Source organism: Ovis canadensis, chromosome 2 (assembly GCF_042477335.2).
Source record: "Ovis canadensis isolate MfBH-ARS-UI-01 breed Bighorn chromosome 2, ARS-UI_OviCan_v2, whole genome shotgun sequence".
NCBI classification, from domain to species: Eukaryota; Metazoa; Chordata; class Mammalia; order Artiodactyla; family Bovidae; genus Ovis; species Ovis canadensis.
The window spans coordinates 172,404,999-172,422,916 of record NC_091246.1 but is presented as its reverse complement, the minus strand read 5'-3'; the positions used below and the strand labels follow the sequence as shown (position 1 = coordinate 172,422,916).

Sequence of the window (17,918 nt, the reverse complement as noted above, 5' to 3'; positions counted from 1 at the left end):
TAGAAACTTATAAATGCATTGGTTCATTTAACAAATATATATATCATATATCAAGCTCTGTACTAGGTGCTATTTACCTGTACAAAGGATGAGGTTTGACTGAGTAAACAAAGAACAATGAGAAATAAGGTGATACAGAGTGGAAGGAGGGACGAAAGGATGAAATGAACAGAGACTGAAAGGATGAGCAGTGCAGGGAAGAAAAGCCAAAACTGGAAGGAATGATGTTTTGAGAACAGTGAAGGCTCTGAGATTTTGTACTAGATACAAGCTGACAAATCAGTCTGCTAAGCTGACTCATTGGAAAGGACTCTGATGCTGGGAGGGATTGGGGGCAGGAGAAGAAGGGGACGACAGAGGATGAGATGGCTGGATGGCATCACGGACTCGATGGACGTGAGTCTGAGTGAACTCCAGGAGATGGTGATGAACAGGGAGGCCTGGCGTGCTGCGATTCATGGGGTCACAGAGTCGGACACGACTGAGCAACTGAACTGAACCGAAGGTTTCACACATGGCAAAATACAGGAGAGTCCTGGGTCAGACACAAAGAACTTTTACTTACTACACAGGAAACAGCCTGTGCCTCAAGTCCACATCACTTTCTCTTGCTTCACAGATCCCTGAAGGCAATATGCTGATAGGTTCAGCTGGATAAAGTATACACAATAGGTTTGCATCACAGCTACAGGAACTTAAAATATAAATCCTGAATTGAATAAAGGCAGACCTACTCAACCAATCTTTGCTCCAAAGGGAGATATAATCTTCACTATCCTGAGCAATAAACAAAATGCCCCTCTACTTCAAGGGAAGATACAATACCCTCCAAAGCTGTGTGCTATACAAAATTCTTGAAACATTACTTCAGAACAAAGTCACTAGTGCCTCTGATTTATAGATGGCCAGAAACACAAGAGAACCATGGGAAGTTTTATCCCAAGTGGATGTAGAAAGTACAACAGTTTCAACTAGCAAATGTTGCTGTGCTGTGACTATTTATATCTCAATGGGCTTTTTCATTAGACCAAAACATTATCGGCATAAATTATTCTTCCATATGATCTTTTAAAATTGTGCTTAACTAAATCATTCCTAAACAACTGTTCATTTATAACACACACAAGTATAAATTTACAAAGACATAGTTTTCAGGTATTTTCACCATACTGGTTTTAAAAGTGGTTTTAAAGGGTCCTAATTAACTATTTTTATTTATTCTTATTGTTGTCATTTTAGAGAAAAATATGTATCATTGGATGTTTATCAAGTCTAGCAGTTTTAAACCTCTTATTATGATTTTCTCCATGTCCTAATCTATCTCATTTTTGGCAGTGTCAAAAACAGGGTTGGGGACATCCCTGGTGGCCCAGTGGCTAAGATTCCATGCTCCTCATGCAGGGGGCCTGGGTTTGATTCCTGGACGAAGAACTGGATCCCACATGTCACAGCTAAGATCCTCCATGCTTCATGAAAACCCAGTGCAGCCAAATTTAAACAACAACAATAACAGGACACCTCAGCCTCATTATTGTGTTCTTTCACAGAGGGGTCATAACAGTATACTTTAACCTAACAAGAGAGAGATGCTTTTACTATGTTTCAGCATGGATCACAGTGGTACCTTATTGTAATCTAAAATCTTGAAATAGTAACCTACACTTTGTTTCTGATGATTTCTGTACTATGGAGAGAGAGGTAGCCAAGATGGTGGAGTGAGAAGAAACTGAACTCATTTCCTCCTGTTGACACACCAGAATTATGACTACTCACAAAGCAACTATCTCTGAGAATGATCTGAAGATGAGCAGAAAAGATTTTCCACACCTAATGACAAAGAAAGAACCACGGCAAGATGAGTACGGAAGCAGACATAGTACAGTCAGGATGCACACCTCTGGGCTGGCAATTCACGAAAAAAGAAATACCATAATCATTCAGGTCCTTCCCAAGGTTGAGGGCCTGTACCCTATATTGGGTTACCCATCCCAAGGGTCCTGCACCAGGAAGATGAGCCCCCAGAACATCTAGCTTTGAAACCCAGTGATGTTTATGTTCAGGAGAGCTGGATGACAATATAAAACAGAGACTCCGTTCTTAAAGGGTATACAGAAATATCACAATCTCTGAGTCCCAGTACATGGACAATAATTAGAAAGGAGTCTCTACTTCCTGATCTGAAGAGAGCCTCCTGGAGAAAAAGAAGGCAACTAGGACTCCTTGTCACAACAGGACACTGGTAGCAGCCTTTTCTAGGAGGTCATTCTACCATAATACCACCAGCAGTGATAAGTGCCATTTTGGAATCCTTCCTCTAACCTGTTACTGCCTGGGATAGAGCCATACCATGCAGCATGTTGGCACTAGGCCTATTCCCCCTCTGGCCACACAGACGACCCTGCAGGGACCAGTCCCCACCCTCCAGTGGGCCAATACCAGCCCTGCAACCTCCCTGAGCCATGTAGACAGCTGGCTGTACCAGCCTGAGCCACTCGGGGCTACCCAGTCAATTTCAAGGGAAATATATCCCACCGTTCAGCAGCCCAGAGCCACCACACAAGGCATGGCCTCACAGCCAGCTGGGCTGGGGGCCAGCCCACCTACCAACATGCCCACAGCAGTCAACCCTTCCACACAAGAAGTACATGCAGCCCACAGAGAGCATACCTCTAGAGCACACAGCTCTGGTGACCACAGGGGAATGTGCTGCTGAGCCCGATAGGTGATGCGGAAGACAAAGTAGTGGAAATCATCTATCTGTGCAGAGATAGAGATTTAAAATATGAAGATAATTTAAAAGATCACTGGACAACATTTGCATTATAAGAGTCCTGTCAGAAGGAGAGGAGAGAGAAAAAAGAGCAGATGACTTGCTTGAAGAAATAATAGATGAAAACTTCCCTAAGCTGCAGAAAGAAATAGACATCTAAATCCAGGAAGTACAACATCCCAAACAAGACGAACCAAAAGAAATCATACAAAAACACATCATAATTAAAATGTTAAGAATTAAACATACAGATAGAATCTTAAAAACAGAAAAGAGAAAAGCAAAGAGTTATATACAAAGGAACTTTCATACGACTGTCTGCTGATGTTTAGCAGAAAGCTTGCAGGCCAGAAGGGCGTGGCACAATATATTTAAAGTGATGAAAGGTAAAAAAAAATTGTAAATTGGTTTAGTCATTATGTAAAGCTGCATGGAATTTCCTCAAAAAAATATGCAAAAAAAAAAAAAGGCAATTTCACTTCAGGTTATTTATCTGAAGAAAATGAAAACAGTAATTAGAAAAGATAGCTGCATCGCTATGTTCATTGCAACATTGCTTACAACAGCCAAGATACAAGCAACCTAAGTGCTCATCAATAGATGAATCGATAAAGAAAGTGTAGTATATGTACACAGTACAGTGTTACTCAGCCACAAAGAAAAATAAAGCTTTGCCATTTGTGACAACATGGATGGATCTAGAGCATATTCTGATAAGTAAAGTAAGTGAGACAGATAAAGATAAATACTGTATGATATCACTTACATATGGAATCTAAATAAACCTAAACAAGAAAGCAAAAGGATGTGAAAAGAGGTTTATAGGTACAGAGAGCAAAAGGGTGGTTGCCAAAGGTGGGGATATAGGGGGATGAAATAAAGGAAGGGGATTAAGAGGTATAATCCTTCAATTATAAAATAAATAAGCTATGGTAATGCAATATAAGCATAAGGAATATGGGCAATAATCTTGTAATAACTTTATATAGGGACAGATTTTACCAGACTTATTGTGATGATCCTTTCATAATGTATGCAAAAGTCTCAAATCACTATGTCGTATAACTTAAACTAACATAATAGTGTATATCTAGGATATTTTAATTTTTAAAAAAGACAATAATTTGGAAAGACAAATGCAGCCCATGATCATTGCAGGATAGCTTCATTTTTAAATAAAAAAATTACTTAATAACTGACTCTAGAAACGTTAGTCCTAAATTGTAGCAACTGCCAAATTCTGTGGTAAATATCCCCATCATGGCCAATTTCAAATTACCAACATGATGTCACAGAACACAGCTTGAGAAGATAGGTTTTATTTGACTCTTGTCAGGTAGCATCACTAAGAACAAAGCTAGTGGAGGTGATGGAAATCCAGTTGAGCTATTTCACATCCTAAAAGATAATGCTGTGAAAGTGCTGCACTCAATATGCCAGCAAATTTGGAAAACTCAGCAGTGGCCACAGGACTGGAAAAGGCCAGTTTTCATTCCAATCCCAAAGAAAGGCAATGCCAAAGAATGCTCAAACTACCACACAATTGCACTCATCTCACATGCTAGTAAAGTAATGCTCAAAATTCTCCAAGCCAGGCTTCAGCAATACGTGAACCGTGAACTTCCTGATGTTCAAGCTGGTTTTAGAAAAGGCAGAGGAACAAGAGATCAGATTGCCAACATCCGCTGGATCACGGAAAAGGCAAGAAAGTTCCAGAAACACATCTATTTCTGCTTTCTTGACTATGCCAAAGCCTTTGACTGTGTGGATCACAATAAACTGTGGGAAATTCTGAGAGAGACGGGAATACCAGACCACCTGACCTGCCTCTTGAGAAATCTGTATGCAGGTCAGGAAGCAACAGTTAGAACTGGACATGGAACAACAGACTGGTTCCAAACAGGAAAAGGAGTACGTCAAGGCTGTATATTATCACCCTGCTTATTTAACTTCTATATAGAGTACATCATGAGAAATGCTAGGCTGGAAGAAGCACAAGCTAGAATCAAGATTGCCGGGAGAAATATCAATAACCTCAGATATGCAGATGACACCACCCTTATGGCAGAAAGTGAAGAGGAACTAAAAAGCCTCTTGATGAAAGTAAAAGAGGAGAGTGAAAAAGGTGGCGTAAAGCTCAACATTCAGAAAATGAAGATCATGGCATCTGGTCCCATCACTTCATTGGAAATAGATGGGGAAACAGTGGAAATAGTGTCGGACTTTATTTAGGGGGTCTCCAAAATCACTGCAGATGGTGACTGCAGCCATGAAATTAAAAGACCCTTACTGCTTGGAAGAAAAGTTATGACCAACCTAGATAGCATATTCAAAAGCAGAGACATTACTTGGCCAACAAAGGTCCGTCTAGTCAAGGCTATGGTTTTTCCAGTGGTCATGTATGGATGTGAGAGTGGGACTGTGAAGAAAGCTGAGCACCCAAGAATTGATGCTTTTGAACTGTGGTGTTGGAGAAGACTCTTGAGAGTCCCTTGGACTGCAAGGAGATCCAACCAGTCCATCCTAAAGGAGATCAGTCCTGGGTGTTCTTTGGAAGGAATGATGCTAAAGCTGAAACTCCAGTACTTTGGCCACCTCATGCAAAGAGTTGACTCATTGGAAAAGACTCTGATGCTGGGAGGGATTGGGGGCAGGAGGAGAAGGGGACAACAGAGGATGAGATGGCTGGATGGCATCACGGACTCGATGGACGTGAGTTTGAGTGAACTCCGGGAGATGGTGATGGACAGGGAGGCCTGGCGTGCTGTGATTCATGGGGTCGCAAAGAGTCAGACATGACTGATTGACTGAACTGAAATGAACTGAAGGTGGCTTAAGCCTGGTCCAGCACACTAGTGGACAGCTTCATCTATCACTCATACCTTCCATTTGTAATATAGTTCATTGGAAAATTGGAAGGCTAACATTTAATCTGTAGATGGCAAAATAAAACTTACACCCAGGATGATAAGTGCCAAGTTATCACAGAGAAATCAGAGTCCTCTCTGACTGGTGAATACAGGATTTATACATTACCGTATTTATTAAAATAAAGGATACAGTGTCATCAGTCAAGAGCTTTATCTACACTCAAACATGCCTATCTCGATAATTTACCAGCATGTTTCTTCAAAACTCAGCTCAGAAGAATTTCAGCTTATGTAAATCATGCCTGAACCTAACTTTCATCATAATCAACCATTCTCTATTTTGCATTTCTGTTACATCCTGGTCTTTTTGTCAAGTCAAGGAAATCTACTTTGGCTTTATCTCTGGCTTTATCTCTTTATATTTTGTTCTCCCCTATTGTCTGTATTTCCTTCCTTTTATTTATTCTTTAACATTTTACATCTTTTTAGGACTTACTAGGATTTTCTTCAAGTCTATCTTCCAGTTTACCATTTTTTTCTGCACCTGTTATTTACTTTAATATGCCTTTTGAATTTTTAATCTTACCATGTTTTATTTTGTCTCACTACCAAATTTTACCTGAGAAACAGAAGGTGGAAAACTATAGTTTCTGGCTTAGAGTTCAAGATAATAGGTAAATTGGCATAAAGTAATAAAGTGGAAGTATCAGACATTTTACATCTGCATTAATTTTAGAAAATGAAAGGAAAAGTTTACCACCTACAATGCTAACAAAGTTTCAATATTTGTCATCTATTCATTAGAAAGTAGATATACATTTTAAGGTTATTTCAGTTTTAAAGATGTAAAATACAAGTTGCTGATATATTCCATGAAATACAATGTTTTTTCCATAAGCAGTTTTTACCTAGAAGTCATTTTTAGTTTCTAGTTCAATTCTATAGACAGGAAATTAAGACAAACAATAAAAATTATAAACTCGCCGATTCATAGAATTGGTTATTTTTCAGTTAGATAAAACAAATTATATTCTATCTATGATGATGTAAATGATCCTTCTATTTTAAGACTGAAAAATTTAATTGAAGCAAATTGTTTGATAGGTTATGTTGCTTCTTAACTGAAGAATATTTATTATGTGCTCAAATCTACTTTCCAAGAGTTATATCTGAAAAATAATTATGTGAATAATTCAACCCTTGATTTATAATGATACGTATTTATCAAGGAAAGTCATATAATGCTGGAATATTTCAGTTTGAAGGCATCATAATATAGGACTTCCATTCTAATTCATGATGCAGCATGGGTATAGTTACTACGGTAAAATTAAAAAAGGATAATCTTTCTACTGCTAGAAAAATTCTCTGGTAATCAAGAACATGAGACTTTCCTGGTGGCTCAGCAATAAAGAATCTGTGTAATGTAATGGATGTGGGTTCAATCCTTGGGTGGGGAAGATCCCTGGAGAAGGAAACAGAGACCTACTCCAGTATTCTTCCCTAGGAAATCCCTTGAACAGAGAAGCCTGGTGGGCAACAGTTGATGGGGTTGCAGAAGAGTCAGGTATGACTGAGCAACTAAACAATAAGTCAAGAACTTAAATCCCTAATATGCATTTTTAAAGCTTTATATTTGGTTATAAAAATGTCAATCATTTTTTTTAAATGGAACTCTGGTATTTCTGTGGGAATCTATTTCATTTCTAATTTTTTTATTCAACTGAAATATACTCATTTTGTAGATTTTTCTTAGATTGAGCATGATCTTGAATTCTGAGGAATCATTTTTATGCTGACTTTTGCAGATGGTTGATGATTTTTGATATGCAGTGTCATTTTCATTGTGAAAGCACCTTATATGGATGGATCTGCATGCACTCTGGCTTGAGGAAGTATTTGCTACATAGTTGTTTTGCTACATAGTTGTTTTGCATTTGCTTCTTCCAGAGGCCACCTGGTTTCAATGGTTTAGATTTTATATGAATTTGTAGACTTGGGAGTCTCCAGTATCTGAGAAAATATCATGTATCTGGATCCTTAACATAAATCAGTTTTTAATTTTTCACAAAGACCTTTTTTTTTTTTTTTAATCAAGGACCCAGTATAGATGAGCTTCCTAGTTTTTATCTACTCTAGTTTCTCTTTTGTGGTTGCCATAGCCATTTGAGGGTCCTATTTTTCAGCAGGAATCAGTTCTAACTGCTGGCTTCTGAGCAAGTCTAGTGCAATCTTTTCATTTCCTTGGTGACCATGAAAATCTCTGACCCCAGGGACTACCTGCCTCCTCTATTTGTCATAACAGCATCCTGCAAGCTTACTCCTTTAGCTTCAGATTTCATTTTAAATCCTATCTTTCAGTTAGTTTCACTTGCTTTTTCTGGGATGCTAAGCCATGTGTTTGGAGAAGGCAATGGCACTCCACTCCAGTACTCTTGCCTGCTAAATCCCATGGATGGAGGACCCTGGTAGGCTGCAGTCCATGGGGTCACTGAGGGTGGGACATGACTGAGCGACTTCACTTTCACTTTTCACTTTCATGCATTGGAGAAGGAAATGGCAACCCACTCCAGTGTTCTTGCCTGGAGACTCCCGGGGATGGAGGAGCCTGGTGGGCTGCCGTCTATGCGGTCACACAAGTCGGACATGACTGAAGTGACTTAGCATTAGCATAAGCCATGTGTTTCATAGGAAGTCTTTCCATTTTGTACATACTCCTACAGCATGAACTGCATGTTTTGTAACTAGGTTACTTCTTTCCTCTTTTTCTCCCTGGAGTAATATACTCCAGGATTTTCAAATAGAGTTGGAGACTAGGACCTGGGACCTGTCTATGTAAAGATACCTAGAATCTTAAGGCGGCAAAAGTATGTTCCTGAGCCAGGAGCCTAAAGACATATCTTGCCTACTTAAGTCGATAGAAGAAAAACAGCCTTTATCTCTGTTACAATATCCAAATAAGCAAGACGGAAAGAATAAGCCAAGATGTGATGACAGCGTCTTGACAGAAGTGAAGGGGACAGAGGGAGGTGAAGAATTTTATAAAAACTCTAATTTCCTAGCACAATTACTAGCACAATGTGCATAAAAACGATTGTTTCTTACTTGGCATTCAGTTAAGTTCAGTTCAGTCGCTGAGTTGTGTCCGACTCTTTGAGACCCTATGAATCGCAGCACGCCAGGCCTCACTGTCCATCACCAACTCCCGGAGTTCACTCAGATTCATGTCCATCGAGTCAGTGATGCCATCCAGCCATCTCATCCTCTGTCGTCCCCTTCTCCTCCAGCCCCCAATCCCTCCCAGCATCAGAGTCTTTTCCAATGAGTCAGCTCTTCGCATGAGGTGGCCAAAGTACTGGAGTTTCAGCTTTAGCATCATTCCTTCCAAAGAAATCCCAGGGTTGATCCCCTTCAGAATGGACTGGTTGGATCTCCATGCAGTCCAAGGGACTCTCAAGAATCTTCTCCAATACGACAGTTCAGGAGCATCAATTCTTCGGCACTCAGCTTTCTTCACAGTTCAACCGTCACTTCTATACATGACCACTGGAAAAACCATAGCCTTGACTAGATGGACCTTAGTCGGCAAAGTAATGTCTTTGCTTTTGAATATGCTATCGAGGTTGGTCATAACTTTTCTTCCAAGGAGTAAGCATCTTTTAATTTCATGGCTTCAATCACCATCTGCAGTGATTTTGGAGGCCAAAAAATAAAGTCTGACACTGTTTCCACTGTTTCCCCATCTATTTCCAATGAAGTGATGGGACCAGATGCCATGATCTTCGTTTTCTGAATGTTGAGCTTTACGCCAACTTTTTCACTCTCCACTTTCACTTTCATCAAGAGGCTTTTTAGTTCCTCTTCACTTTCTGCCATAAGGGTGGTGTCATCTGCATATCTGAGCTTATTGATATTTCACCCAGCAATCTTGATTCCAGCTTGTGCTTCTTCCAGCCCAGCGTTTCTTATGATGTACTCTGCATATAAGTTAAATAAGCAGGCTGACAATATAGAGCCTTGACATACTCCTTTTCCTGTTTGGAACCAGTCTGTTGTTCCATGACCAGTTCTAACTGTTGCTTCCTGACCTGCATACAGGTTTCTCAAGAGGCAGGTTAGGTGGTCTGATATTCCCATCTCTTTCAGAATTTTCCACAGTTTAATGTGATCCACACAGTCAAAGGCTTTGGCATAGTCAAGAAAGCAGAAATAGATGTTTTTTCTGGAACTCTCTTGCTTTTTCCATGATCCAGCAGATGTTGGCAATTTGATCTCTGGTTCCTCTGCCTTTTCTAAAACCAGCTTGAACATCAGGGAATTCATGGTTCACGTATTGCTGAAGCCTGGCTTGGAGAATTTTGATCATTACTTTACTAGCATGTGAGATGAGTGCAATTGTGCAGTAGTTTGAGCATTCTTTGCCATTGCCTTTGGGGGGGAGGGATTGATATGAAAACTGACCTTTTCCACTCCTGTGGCCACTGCTGAGTTTTCTAAATTTGCTGACATATTGAGTGCAGCACTTTCACAGCATCATCTTTCAGGATGTGAAATAGCTCCACTGAAATTCCATCACCTTCACTAGCTTTGTTTGTAGTGATGCTTTCAAAGGCCCACTTGACTTCACATTCCAAGATGTCTGGCTCTAGATGAGTGATCACACCATCGTGATTATCTTGGTCATGAAGATCTTTTTTGTACATTCTTCTGTGTATTCTTGCCACCTCTTCTTAATATCTTCTGCTTCTGTTAGGTCCATATCATTTCTGTCCTTTATCGAGCCCATTTTTGCATGAAATAGTCCCTTGGTATCTCTAGTTTTCTTGATGAGATCTCTAGTCTTTCCCATTCTGTTGTTTGCCACTATTTTTTTTGCATTGATAGCTGAGGAAAGCTTTCTAATCTCTTCTTGCTATTCTTTGGAAATCTGCATTCAGATGCTTATATCTTTCCTTTTCTCCTTTGCTTTTCACTTCTCTTCTTTTCACAGCTATTTGTAAGGCCTCCTCAGACAGCCATTTTGCTTTTTTGCATTTCTTTTCCATGGGGATGGTCTTGATCCCTCTCTTCTGTACAATGTCACGAACCTTATTCCATAGTTCATCAGGCACTCTATCTATCAGATCTAGGCCCTTAAATCTATTTCTCACTTCCACTGTATAATCAGAAGGGATTTGATTTAGATCATACCTGAATGGTCTAGTGGTTTTCCCTACTTTCTTCAATTTAAGTCTGAATTTGGCAATAAGGAGTTCGTGATCTGAGCCACAGTCAGCTCCTGGTCTTCTTTTGTTGACTGTATAAGGCTTCTCCATCTTTTGCTGCAGAGAATATAATCAATCTGATTTTGGTGTTGACCATCTGGTGATGTCCATATGTAGTCTTCTCTTGTGTTGTTGGAAGAGGGCATTTGCTATGAGCAGTGCATTTTCTTGGCAAAACTCTATTAGTTTTTGCCCTGCTTCATTCTGCATTCCAAGGCCAAGTTTGCCTGTTACTCCAGGTGTTTCTTGACTTCCTACTTTTGCATTCTAGTCCCCTATAGTGAAAAGGGTATCTTTTGGGGGTTTTAGTTCTAAAAGGTCTTGTAGGTCTTCTTAGAACCGTTTAACTTCAGCTTCTTCAGCGTTACTGGTTGGGACGTAGACTTGGATTACTGTAATATTGAATGGTTTGCCTTGGAAACGAACAGAGATCATTCTGTCGTTTTTGAGATTGCATCCAAGTACCGCATTTGGGACTCTTTTGTTGACCATGATGGCTACTCCATTTCTTCTAAGGGATTCCTGCCCACAGTAGTAGATATAATGGTCATTGGAGTTAAATTCACCCATTCCAGTCCATTTTAGTTCGCTGATTCCTAGAATGTTGATGTTCACTCTTGCCTTCTCCTGTTTGACCATTTCCAATTTGCCTTGATTCATGGACCTGACATTCCAGGTTCCTATGCTAATTGCTCTTTACAGCATCAGACCTTGCTTCTATCACCAGTTACATCCACAGCTGGGTATCGTTTTTGCTTTGGCTTCATCCCTTCATTCTTTCTGGAGTTATTTCTCCACTGATCTCCAGTAGCATATTGAGTACCTACTGACCTGGGGAGTTCCTCTTTCAGTATCCTATCATTTTTCCTTTTCATACTGTTCATGGGGTTCTCAAGGCAAGAATACTGAAGTGGTTTGCCATTACCTTCTCCAGTGGACCACATTCTGTCAGACCTCTCCACCATGACCTGCCCATCGTGGGTGGCCCCATGGGCATGGCTTAGTTTCATTGAGTTAGACAAGGCTGTGGTCCTAGTGTGATTAGATTGACTAGTTTTCTGTGATTATGGTTTCAGTGTGTCTGCCCTCTGATGCCCTCTTGCAACTCCTACCATCTTACTTGGGTTTCTCTTACCTTGGGCATGGGGTATCTCTTCATGGCTGCTCCAGCAAAGCACAGCCGCTGCTCCTTACCTTGGACGAGGGTTATCTCCTCACCGCCACCCCTCCTGACCTTGAACGTGGAATAGCTCCTCCAAGCCCTCCAAGCCCACACAGCCACAGCCCCTTGGATGTGGGGTTGCTCCTCCCGGCCACTGCCCCTGACATCGGACGTTGCAACGGTGCACAGAGCGCTGCCAAGAGAAGCTACCCCACGTCCGAGGTCAGGGCAGAGGCCGAGAGTGCCAGGCTGCAACAGCACAGGAGCAGCCGAGAGGAGCTACCCCACTTTGCATTCAGTACCCTACAAAATCTTGCCCTCATTGCCTGCTTTCTAGGCACGCATGTCTCTTTACTATTCTTCAAACTGACAAGCCTGCTGTAACATTGCGTTTACTCTGTCTCTGCTTGGACCACGGTTCTACCTACATGCATCAGGTTTCTCCTTGACTTTTTTCATGTCTTGTGTCGAGTCACTTTGTCAGGAATATCACTACTGAAAACCCTATACTTATCCACCTTCATCTAGATGCTCTCATTTTTCTCTTGTTTATATGAATTATCTATGGATTGATGTCAAGATTGTTCCTTACCTTTCACCTACTCAGGGTCATTGTTTCTGGGAGTATCCCTTTTACATGTCAACATTAATAAATTTTCCTTCTCTACTGCATCACTGCAATCAGCATGTGCAAAGTGAAGTGAAAGCTGCTCAGTCATGTCTGACTCTTTATGACCCCATGGACTGTATGCTGCTGCTACTGCTGCTACGTCACTTCAGTCGTGTCCAACTTGTGCGACCCCATAGACTGCAGCCCACCAGGCTCCCTGTCCCTGGGGTTCTCCAGGCAAGAACACTGGAGTGGGTTGCTATTTCCTTCTCCAGTGCATGAAAGTGAAAAGGGAAAGTGAAGTCGTTCAGTCGTGTCCGACTCTTAGCAACCCCATGGACTGCAGCCCACCAGGCTTCTCCGTCCATGGGATTTTCCAGGCAAGAGTACTGGAATGGGGTGCCATTGACTTCTCCATGGACTGTATAGTTCATGGAATTCTCCAAGCCAGAATACGAAAATCAAACTGTTAGTATTCTCTGTTTGTCACCTTTTTCCCCTCAAGGCATTGCATACTTAACTTCCTTTTAGATTACGATTTCTTGGAAGAGTTATGTACATTCACTATTTTCCGGTCTTGCTTTACTATCTCCACAGTTCTTACTACTCTTGTACATTATTAATTAATGTGATTTTACTCTTGTTTATTGTCTCTATCACCTCTCAATGACATTAAAATACCTTCAAGAAATTATATCCTTAGAGCCTGGTGTTGTGTCTAAATACCAAAGTAAATATCCCAAATATATTTGTTGAATGAGTGAGTATTGCGTACATACATTTTTCCCCCCTACAACAGTATAACACTTGGTTGCAAGAGATGTCACATTTATTTTATTTATCTTTTTATAAATAATTTACGTTCCTGTTCTCACCAACTTTACAATTAAATTCCCATCATGATTTATGCCCCGATCCCAATTCTACCATTCTACATCTAAGTTTCAAACTATATAGGACTCCCTGTTGCTTCCACAGTCTTCGGGGAAGCTCTTTGGGTCATTATGAGTGTCACTGAAATACTTCTTGTCTAAGTTCAGGGGCATAATTTAAAACAGATAGTTCTGATGCTTCTGGCAAAATATGGGATATGGAGATGTATCCACACTCTACCACAGAAGTCTCACGATGCTGAACTCTTTCACACTTTATTGTCTCTCTTAAAACCTCTCAACTCCATTTTCTTGCATTCTAATTCTCGCTCCTACTTTATTTACAAAATTGCTGCAATCAGGAGAGAATTCCTACCGACCTCAAAATACTACATATTTGTAACCTGTCTGTGTCCTCTGGCTTCATTTCCTTTGCAATGAAAGTACTGCTCATGTTTTCAGCCATGGCTAAATCCATAAAACTACTTGTGCCTGAGATCCTATTCCCACTCCTCTGCTTAAGAAGTGTATCATAATGCATCTATTTGACAGACCTGAAGCAGTTTACTGTCTGCTAAGGTTTCCACTACAGATGCAAGAAAAACATCCTCGCGCTTTCTGCCTGTCTGATTGTGGCAGCCCAGATTGAATGGGGGAACACAGGGAAAAAAAAAGAAAAAAAAAAAAAAAAAAAAAAAAAAGAAGTGTATCATAACACTTTCCTTTCTATCTGGCATCATCAATATTTCTTTCTACAGGATCATCTTCATTTATTTTACTTCTATTATTATTTCCTATTTACTTCTAGAGTAAAACTCCAAAAGGATATCTGTACCTGTTGTCTTCAATCTATTAAAATAAGATTTTCTCATCCATATCTTACTAAAATTTTTATCAAGATTATAATAACCTGTATCGAAAGGTAATTTTGGACCTTTCTTTTTACCTGAGTTTTCAGTGGCATCTGACAATTTATGAACCATTCATCCTTGAAAATATTTTCCCTTGGCTTCCAGGACATCAAAGTCATTTTTCCTCCTGCCTCCTTCCTCCGAGACTACCATGTCTAAGTCTCCTTGACTCTCTGTGAACCTATGGACTGTAGTCTGCCAGGATCCTCTGTCCATGGGATTCTCCAGGCAAGAATATTGGAGTGGGTTGCCAAGGCCTTCTCTAGGAGTTTTTCCCAACCCAGGGATCAAACCCTCATCTCACAGGTCTCCTGCATTGGCAGGCGGGTTCTTTACCACTAGCACCACCTGGAAAGTACCCCACCCTCGGCCCCTCAGACCTTCATATCTAACTGCAAAATAATCAAGTTCATCGAGATGGTAATAAGCACTTCAAAGTTATCATTACTACAAGTCAACATGCCCCAGTGCACCAGCTCTTCTGAAGACTTTTTTGTCTCATTTAATAGAAACTCCATTCTTTAGCTGTTCAGGCTGTTCAAAAGGAAATGGCCATTGGATCCGTTTTCAGAACACATCCAGAATTTGACCATTTCTCCATTATACTTGTTACCACCAGTTTGGTCCAAATCCCAATCATTTATGCCATGGATTACTGCAATAGCTTGCTAATTGGTCTCCCAGGTTCTATTCCTATCGCTTTGGTCGATCCTTCATACAACTGACAGAATGCTCTTGTAAAATCGTGAGTCAAATTATTTTAATGTTTCTTACTCAGATTTTTCAAAAAGAGAAGGGGAGACCACATGGTCTGTGCCTTATTACTTTTCTGACACTACTCACTATACTACTCTCTCTCACTTATCCACAGTCGCAATGACCTCTATGCAGCCTTTTAACATCCTAGACACACCCTTATCCAGAGTCCCTGCACTTGACACTCCCTCTCCCTGAAATACCCACCTCCCACCTCTAAATCCACATGGCTACAACCATCACTTTCTTTAAATCTTTACTTTCCTTGCTGAATCCTCTCTTCTCATCTGACCTTCAATCTTATAGCTTCTGAACATTTTATGTTCCATTTCACTGCTTTAATTCTTCTCATTAATAAATTATTTTATGTTTTTCTAACTAACATACACATACCTAAAGCTTACTATATTCCCTGGTACATAGCAAGCCTTCAATAGGTAAACAGATGCTGCCCCCAGATTACCATGTTCATCAATGCTGGACAGCTTCTTGCGAGTGGAAACAAGCTCTCCTCCAATGCAAGAAACCCATTTCTGTCTCCCATTTTTGTCACAGGAAATCGAAGTCTTTCTCAGTATAAATCAAGCCTTTCTTCTCTACTGTCTCTTAGCATCTAACTCATAACATCTTTTTGGAGGGCCTGGAAACTTCTGGGTTTTCCGCCCTAATTATACACAAATGCCCAGAAACAAGTAAATATTATCTGAGTGACAAAAAACAAGACCTAAATCAGTTAACTTGTTGTGATAAAGGGGAGAAAACTTCTTTGTGAGGGATTTGTCTGAAGCTGATGCTTTTAAACTGTGGTGTTGGAGAAGACTCTTGAGAGTCCCTTGGACTGCAAGGAGATCCAACCAGTCCATTCTGAAGGAGACCAGCCCTGGGATTTCTTTGGAAGGAATGATGCTAAAGCTGAAACTCCAGTACTTTGGCCACCTCATGCGAAGAGTTGACTCATTGGAAAAGACTCTGATGCTGGGAGGGATTGGGGGCAGGAGGAGAAGGGGACGACAGAGGATGAGATGGCTGGATGGCATCACTGACTCAATGGTCGTGAGTTTGAGTGAACTCCAGGAGTCGGTGATAGACAGGGAGGCCTGGCATGCTGCAACTCATGGGGTCGCAAAGAGTCGGACACAACCGGGCAACTGAACTGACTGATGTTATACCAGAACTGGGTTGCTGGAACATAGTGCATGCATATAGTTTATTTTGCTATTTTATTTTTTTGCCAAATTGCTTGTCAGAATAGCTTCAGCTTACAGTTAGACCATCAGTGTAAGAGAGGTCCTTTCTATAAATTCTCATCCAGATTTTTGCCATTTCAATAGGAGCTACTTCAACTTCTTTTTACAATGACTACTGGGGTGTTGTACATCTCTTTACATATTGATGGATATTAGTGCTGTCCTTTTCATGAATCATTTATTCAAATTAATTTCTTAATTCCCATATGGATTTCCTATTGACTTGCACAAATCTTTTGTGAATCTATGCATGTTCTACCAATCTGCTATTTTTCTGTAACTTTGTCTATACTATTTTGTAATTAACAGAATTATTTAATTATTATACAGTCAAGTCTGTATATTTTTTCTCTTTTCCTTTTAGGGATACTGTTTACAAAAGTTGCATTCTGCAAAAATATATTTCTTTATTATATTGTATCAACATTATGGATTTACCTTTCAAATGTAGATTTTATTCCATCCAGGGTCCATCTTTGCTTGTGGCGTGATGTAGGAAACTCAACAGTTTTCTGTGATTTAGTGAATGTGTCTTACCAGCATCATCTACTAATCAATCTGTTCCTTTTTGTTTACTTTATGATGTCATCTTTGTCATATATCAAGAACTCAAATAAATACGATCTGCTCTTGGACCAGTATTGAAATGTTTTTTCAATACTATGACTTGGACTATGTTGATATCTGACCAGTAAGTCATCAGTCTTTGCTGTTCTGTTTCAAAATAAACTTAGGCATTTTTTGACATTTGTTTTTCGGGAATAGCTTGTTATGTTTCTTAAAAATTCAACTGCAATATAAATGAGATTTTATTGAGACTATCTGCTGATTGACTTGGACAAATTGATGCATCTTCAGTGTTACTTTTCTCATTTATTCACATAGTGTATTTTTATTTATCAATTCTTTCAGTCTCTTCAATATAGATTTAAATTTAGAGAACTTTGGAGAGATCTGACTTTAGCATGAGTGCCAAGAATGATTTCCACCTGCTGAGTCTATCTTTCCTGTCCATGAAGAAGCAAAAAGAAACACAAGGGGTGAAACTTGTCCACAGTATTATTTACTTGAGTTGTGTTGAATAAAATGTAGTTAGGAAATAACATAGTATTTTAAAACAAAGACTGTGGGATCAGGGCCCTTGGTTCAACTCCTGGCTCTATTGCTTACTAACCTGTGCAACTACATAACCTCAGTTTCCTCATAAAAGAGAGAGAGAGGAAAAAAAAAAAACAGTACAATAATATTGGTTAATTCATAAGGTTGCTATGAGGATTAAATAAAAGGATAAATGTAAAAGGATTAGTACACTTCTTGGCTTAGAGCAAGTAGTCAAATATTAAACACTGGAAAGGCTGAACATACTGAGTCACAAGTGTCAAAGTCTAAACTAGAGTAAATACATCTCCTCTAGCCACAAAACCCAGATACATCACTGCCTAAGTTACTCCCTTCC

The 17,918-nt window shown here is 40.0% G+C and overlaps 1 non-coding gene across 1 annotated transcript; it reads left to right on the top strand.

Annotated features, from left to right (window-relative positions):
• Positions 1-14,083: 14,083 nt before the first annotated feature.
• On the top strand, positions 14,084-14,213 carry LOC138434890 (small nucleolar RNA SNORA31). Its single transcript, XR_011254949.1, has one exon. It is a non-coding gene; the product is annotated as a small nucleolar RNA SNORA31 (small nucleolar RNA).
• Positions 14,214-17,918: the final 3,705 nt, after the last annotated feature.